At 32.3% G+C, this 8,107-nt stretch overlaps 1 pseudogene; it reads left to right on the top strand.

The window, feature by feature from the left end:
• Positions 1–2,781: 2,781 nt before the first annotated feature.
• LOC118057959 (uncharacterized) lies at positions 2,782–7,882 on the top strand (annotated as a pseudogene).
• Positions 7,883–8,107: the final 225 nt, after the last annotated feature.

Below are 8,107 nucleotides of genomic sequence, written 5' to 3'. Positions count from 1 at the left end.
TATATGTTACAATTGTTAAATAATAAACACTTAGCCATACAGACTATAGGTTATTGATGCATTTATAGTGTTTAATAAATACATACTATAGAAAAGTTATAAATTTATAATATTTCATTTATAAAAACATTTTTATAATATTTTTGGAATTTTCTATTGACCGAGTCAGTATATAAAGTATTTTCAATTATATTTTTACAATAATAAGGGGCAAGGGCTATATATGGTCAAGTTCTTGGCAAAGAGAGTCTACAAGGGTTGATACTGATCATGCACACAGCAAAGTGAACCACTTTGCCAAGAAAGAGTCGTAGATTTTTATGCAAGGCCTTTAGAAAGAATTTTGAGTGGCCATGAGAATGAAGTTCTTTTTTTTTCATTATTTCTTTAACTGCATGTATTTTATTTTTATTATTTCTTGTTTCTGCTATAATAAAATTAATTTTCAAAAACTGTCAAATAGTTAGAAAATTCATTGATATAATTGGAAAGCAACTAACAACATGAAATAACTTGCAAATGAATATTCATCTCGCATGTAACTTGAATACTAAAAAATAATAATAAAATATTCATGATTCTTTTTAAAAAGCATGAATGTGATTACAATTTTTTAAAAAAAGAGTAGATTAAAATAACTAGTTTAGCTATAAAATAAAGAGTTTGTACTGGTTTATTGACTCGCGCTATTTTACAAAACAAATCATTTTTTTAACTTAAAAAAATAAATATTTAGATATTGTTAATGTTTTTTCTAGTAGAAAATAAATTTAAACCATGTGGGATCAAGCCGATGTGATGTGATCGCCTTAACGAGTCCAAAAACAACTCAAATAACATGTAGAAATGTAGTTTGACTCGGAAAAAAATATTTAAGAAGAATTTTTTAATATAAATATTGAGACAACAACATATTGGACTAATTCGGGTTGACCTCTTAATCCGTATGCGGAGTCATGAAACCATGATAACCCCATAGAAAGTAAATCAAAATAAATTATGAAGCTCAATTTCCAATAAACTCAATGTTGAATAATGAAATTGAAAACAATTAATTACAAAAAAAAAAAAACCCTAAAAAAATAACCAAAGTCAACCTACCAAACTCACAACCTGAGTCATGAGACTGAGATATTCCAATAGAACGTAAATTAAAACAAATCATGAAGCTCAATTCCAAATCAACATAGTGTTGATTAAACATGAAATTGAAAAAAAAATTTATTAAAAAAAAGGATACAAAAAAGACTTGAGTCATCCTTGGGTTAACCCGCCAAAACCGTGACCCAAGTGATGAGATGAGAATAACATCATAAAAAACAAATTGAAATAAATCACGAAGCCTGATTTTCAATTAACCCAATATTGAAGGATAAAATTAAAAAACAGAAAGTCAATTATAAAAAAGAAGGAAAAAAACTCAAGTCAATTGAGTTAACTTGTCAAACCTGTGGTCCGGTTCATGAAACTAGGATAACAAAACAAATCAATTTTAAAAAATAAAAAATAACTTGAGTTAACTTGTATTGACTGATTAAACTCGTGACCTGAGTCATGATAAAAAAATAACCTAATAAAAAGTAAATTGAAATAAATCACGAAGCCTGCTTTTTAATGAACCATATATTAAAGAATAAAATTGAAAGAAAAAATAATTAAAAAAAAACTTGAGTCAAACGAGTTAACTCGTCAAATCCGCGGTCCGGGTAATGAGACTAAAATAACTTCATACAAAATAAACTGTAAAATATTTTTAAGCCTTGCCCTCAATAAATCTAATATTGAATAGGTTTAAAAAACACTACTTTAGTAAATAATATTGTTTATAGTTTTTATATCCAATTCGATTGTCGTCCCGGCCTAAGATCGTTCATGGGTTTTGACTGGATCATCCCAAGTTCACTCTTAATTTTTTATTTTTTTATAAAATAAATAATCAATAAGTTGTAACTTGTTCTAGATTAACTCGGGTTTTTAACTAGCTAACCTAGATTTTTTACTTTTTATATATTTTTAAAAATCTGACTTAGTTTTGATCCTGGGTTTGTTGAATTCCAAGTCATCCCGTCCCTTTTTTTTTTTTTTTTTTTTTAATTTCAATTTTAATAATATGAATGCTTTGTACACACACAGGGTCACTCAAATTAAAATACCAAACCTTAGATTTTTTTATTTTGTTTTTTAAAAAGAAGCCATTACAAGGTCCACAACAACGAATGATTTTATTACACACGCGCTCAAAGAAGAGACTGTAATGCAACATCCTAACTCCTCCGCTGCTTCTGTTTCCACTAAGTTACACGTGTTAACGCGTCAGGAGCCTCATCCACGTGGTAAAAAGCCAACATAGCTTCTATCTCGACCAGTCCAAAACAAATTTAATCTCGACCGTTCACCTCGTAACATAGCTTCTGTCTTGACAGTTTGTGGAAGTTTAAGGAGGGGAGGATAGTACATTATAATTCAGTCCCTGCATGTTTCAAAGTATTACAACTTAGGGGGCCATAGTTTTAAGAAATTTAATTTAGTCCTTACTTTGTTTTTATATATATCCTTTCGAATAAGTTCAAATAGATTCTGGATTTTTCATAATCCCAAATTTATTTTATAAATAAATATCAACATCGTGAGAGTTTTGAGAAAACCCAAGTATGCAAGAGTCAAGGGATTAATTTGTAGTTTCATGAATAATAAGTACTAAATTATAGATCTGGTCAAAATCCAGAGACTAAAGCATAATTTAATCGGAGAGAAATATAAAAGAGGGAAGAAAGTCTTTTCCTTTGCTTTTATTATTTTGGTAGGGAGAGAGAGAATGAAGCTCTAGGCTTTAAAGAGAGAAAGTCTCTCAAAGTTTTTAGCTTCTTTCCACACAAACATACAGGTATGTTTTTCCCTTTGTATGCTTCCAAATTTGGTTTCTTTTCTATTATTTTTTTACTTGTATGAGGTGAATTTTATTCTTCATGAACTGTTTCTCTTGCTGTTGATTTCTCTCTCTCCTGTTTCTTTTTTTTTTTTTGGTTTTATGGTTATATAACTGTCATGTGAGCTGGTTGTTCTTAGGGTTTTCTTGGTTTTGTTTGTGTTGTTTTTGTGTGCAATTATGACGTGTCTTTGTGTTTTTATGGGTTTTGATTGGAAAGACTTGAGTTGACTTTGTTTTTCTTGGTGTTTACTTGAGAGTTATGGTGGTTTTTATTCTAGTTTTATGGTCTTCTATGATGTGCTCAGAGTATCTTTCTCTTGTTATTTGAGATTTCTTTGGCTTAAACGCATTCTTAAAAGTTACAACTGAAGAAGGTAAAGCATTCTCTCGAATTGTGATCCGGGATATACAAGTAAATATCACAGAAAAAAAACTCGTCCGTGATATAGTTCATCTTGAAAGAATTTTTGTGAGCATGGCTTGTTGTTGTTGTCGGTGTTTTTTTTTTTTTGCTGAGTTAAATTTATAGGGTACTGTGTAATTTCTCTTTACCCTTTTTGCAAGTTCATGAAACACAGTCAACCCTTTTTTTTTTTTCTAGTTTTATTTTCATTTCGTGTTCTGAATCTCAATAGCGTTTCGTGCTCTGAATCTCAAAAGCAAAGTTAAGCAGTTCATGTTTTTCCAGTCTTTGATTTGCTCATCACCTTTTGACGTGTTAGCCTCTGCTGTCTTGTTCCCTTATGACTTGTTTGACCTGTCCTTGTTGCAGGACTGGCATGTAAATCTTCTAACCTAGATTTTCCCACAAGTTTTCATAAATGGTTTTTATTAAAAAAAAAATGGAATTTGACACCTTAAATCAACATAATTGACAGGGGATTACATTTAGCATTGATGAACACGTTTCTTTTTAGTATTGTTGGCTCTTATTCTGCAATCTTGCGAGTTACAGATCTACAAGTTACTTTTATTGTGCTTGGATGATGCTAATTGTTCCTTGTACAGCTAGTCAGTGGCGGCAGTTTCAGTTAGGTTTTGAAAATTTTCCTGTCTTCCTTTATTGTGTTATCACACTTAACCCCGCACTCTCATAACACAACAAAGTTATGTCGCTTTATTACTTTTTTTACGCTAATCTCTGTCCTTTTCTCATAGCTTCTCCACATCTCTGTTTGTTCTAATATCCTTCTGATTTCTTTCACAACAGTCTCAGCCGGTTGCTTTGATCACCTAAAGGGGTTTTATTTCCCCACTGATGTTTCCAAGTCGAGATTGTGTTACATATAAAAAAAACAGATCAAATGCCATCATTAAAAATGAAGACCAACCTAAACATGAGCTCTCTACGAGAAAAAAAAATGTCTCAGTGTGTGTCAAAAGTCTAATATAATATCCAAAAAATCATGCTCCCAAGTCTCAGTTTCTCAACAAGCAGCAGAATCTGACAAGTGTGTTCAGAAATGTCAGGATGGCTATGGTAAGCAACTAGCTCCACTTGAATTATGCTTATGTTAACTACTCTTAGACAACTGTGAAAGATTGCTTGGTGATTTGTTTCTTTGTTTGGAAAATTCACAATTTTAGCCTAGTGCCCTAACCATTTTCCTCATTGCAGCAACTTTAATTTTGAAGAACTGTAAAATATTTTGAATGTTGTTCATTGAAGAAGTTATATTTGTCTTTTAATATTTGTATACTTCATCTTCCATTGTGTACCCCAAAAAATGCACATGCAATAGTTCTGGACCTTACTCTTATCACGACTCCATTTCGGATACATTACAAGCAGTTTGATTGCCGGATTTGTAGACTTGCAATCAATACTGCACATTTGATTTTGAAGAGATTTTTGTTTATTAACTAAACTTCTAATGGTTCTTTCTAGTTGCTTCGAGCATGGAAATATACACCCAGGGGGAGGACATTAAAACTGATGAAGCTGTTGACCAGCAAGACTTACCACGTGATGGAAATTCTCAGTTTCTGAAGCAGCCACCAACCTCTGTAGATTCTGGCACAACTGGGGATATGGTAAGTTTTGAATGTGGAGACTCTAATGTTCTGCTTGTCATTTTTCAATACCTGGACATCAATTACTGGATGTGCTTGCAACACATTTGTTATGGTCTAAACAGAACCTTTCTTTGTTGATTTACCTTTCAGAAACTTTGGCATCGATTTCAAGCATGTGCTGCATGCATAATTATGTTCATTTACACCAGGCACTTATAGTCATTATCATTGCTATATTTCGTTCAAAACTCCAACTTTTTACAATAATGATATTATGAATTTGAAGCATGTAGACAATGTCTTGCTAATTTTACAAGTGCTGTTTATAACATTTATCATTAGTTGAGTGCGTTCAAATTTTTAATATTAAGTATGGTAGTAGATTATATTCATTATTATTAGTTTTTTCAAATCTGTCTGTATGGTTTTGTTACAGTTGTTGCCATCCCTAGCATCTTTCTTCTCCCTTTTGATTTGTATTTTGTACAGATATAGCAGTTTATCTTCTATCAGAATTTGGTTTTGGTTGCATTTCCAAGTATTTTTTAATTGCTGTATCTGACTAACTCATAAACTTTTATGATTTGTTTTCAGACTAGTTGATATTTCTTTCTGTCATTTTCTTTCATGATTATGCAATTCAAATATTATTTCAGTTATATATGTTATACTTTACATTTTGTTTCATTCAACTATTATTCAATGGTACTATTTTAATGGGAAGTTCACTGATGATGTAACTCAATTATCTTTCTTTTAGTATCCGGAGTTTGTACATTTCAATCGAGCTTTTGCCACCTGTTGTTTATTCTTCCCTATATATTTCTTCTGCTTTTTGTACTCTTTTATCAAGGTTGCATCCCATCTCTGGTGACTTATTTGATGTTCTCTTTTCGGGTTAAGGAGAATTTACCCACACTGCACTATAGAATAAAAGAACTGATATAGACATCTTTTCCAACAATACATTTCATAATAAACTCATGCAATGCAGTAATTCTTGGCTGCACTTGTCATATCTCAGTAACACATGTTAACCACTCCGAATACTTTCTTTTAAGCCATCAAGTGATGCCTGAAGCTGCATTAGGTGCAAAGGTTCTTCCTTTTTCTTCATAGGCTCATAGAATGAGGAAGCCCATGGAAATTGGTAGTCTTTAGCGATTAAGGAGGACTCCTCACTCCCTAATACTTCCCTTTTCCTAGGAAGTTAAAGATGCTTAAAATTGAAACTACTTTGGATAGATTTCAATGTACTCATGTTTCCCTCAATCTATTTCTTGAAATGCTTTCAGTAGCATCATCACTGTGTTTTTAATCATTTTTTTGGATGGTTTCTTATGATAGTTCATTTGATGCAGGAATCTATATATAACTTTGCATCAAACTTGGAGACAATTTTTTCTCCTGTTCTGGAGCTCATTGAAGTCCACAGTGTGGCAAATATTTATGGTGATGCAGGTATAGCTCAAACTTCTGCATCTAAATGCATAAAAAAACTAGTCATTAATGCACTTTCAATACTAAAGAAATGGAAGAAAGCCATATCCCTACAATACCTGCAGTACTATTTTTCCTGTTCAGTTGCCTGCTTGACCGCCAATTCTATACAAATGAATGTTTTATTGTTTGTCTCTTGTTTATGCTATCATAATGAGACAATTTATTGTTATATGTGGCGTTGAAAAATTTATTTTGAAGAATTTTGGTTATTTGAAAGCAAGGACTTCGAGGACATGTTTACCTTTAAAGCATTTGCTGGCTCATAGAAGCAAGGATTACATTGGACATCAGTAACAATTTCATTTTTTGCTCTGGTATCCAGCTTTGCTAGGATCTAACTTTAATGTGCTTGTATATGGCAGCTAACATAAAGTCAGCAACACTGATTATTAATTAGTGCATTGGTAAAGATAAAACTTTAATGGAAAAATCCAAGTGTTTTGCATTGGAGCTACTCATTATTTGTGACTTTTTCTATGACAATATCCAGTTTGATTAGTTTTCTTTTAATTTTTTTTGTAGGGAGTAACAGTGATCTTAACGTGCCAGGTTTGGGTATTGATGACAGTGATGATAACAGAAGCTCATGTGATTATCAAACTTGCAACATATCAGATTTCTTTATTTCTGACATGATTATTGCTAGCTTACCATTTGATGGGAGCACTGTTGTCAATGATTTCACTGATGCCAATCATTTTCCTGATTACAAGTACGCTGAGCCAAGTATGTTGTTTGATGTGGCTGAAGAGTGCATGATACTACCTTTTCTTGAGGATACTGCAAAAATGAGCGACTCTGATGATAAGAAATCATGTGAAGAAGCCATGATAGATTCAGACAATAGTAGCTTATATCTAGCAAATTAATCAGATAAGATCTTGTGACCAGGAAATCTGATCTAAACATTGACTCAGACCAAGCAGAAGACTTTGATCCTCAGTTATTTATAAAAAATTTACCTGAATTATCTGATGTGGTTTCAAATTTTCTGCCCTCTATCCACCCTAAGGAGTCTTGCAGAAGAAGGTCCGTAACCCTAGTGCTTGATTTGGATGGTAAGAAATTATGTTATTATGTCTTGTTACTAGTCCATGTAATATGCCTTCTCCTTTCATATTTTTTGAGTTTGATTCTTCAACTTTTCTATTAATCCTGCTGCCTTGTGACAAAAACTATTTGAATCATAACAACTGAGATAAGTTAGTGGATAGTCAGTGGGTCTGAATACAATACTCCATGTTTCTAATATATGTGGATGTGATATTGTTGAGTTTGATCCTTCGACTCTTTTATTTGCTGCTTCTGCTTTATCCGAAGTCTAAACACTATTTTAATGGCCACCTCTGAGAAGATAGTGATAGGTTGGTTGGTTTGAAATTCCGTCATAAACTTTTGGTTATAATTGTGTTTTCAGCATCATTTTCTCTTTAATTAATTGAATTGAAGAATTATGTCCCATGTACAATACGAAGGTGAGTCACAGATGCCTTTTCTATTCTCAGAAACAACTTGTCCACTCAACATTGGAACACTGTGATGAGTGCAGACTCACCTTTACTGTGTTTTCAATATGAGAGAGCACATAGTGTACGTAAAAACAGAGGCCTCACCTCCACACTTTCTTGGAGAGAGTTGCAGAGATGTTTGAAGTTGTTA

The sequence above is a fragment of the Populus alba genome, chromosome 1 (assembly GCF_005239225.2).
Source record: "Populus alba chromosome 1, ASM523922v2, whole genome shotgun sequence".
NCBI classification, from domain to species: Eukaryota; Viridiplantae; Streptophyta; class Magnoliopsida; order Malpighiales; family Salicaceae; genus Populus; species Populus alba.
Note: the sequence above shows the minus strand (reverse complement) of the source record. Positions and strands in the feature narration are given on the sequence as shown.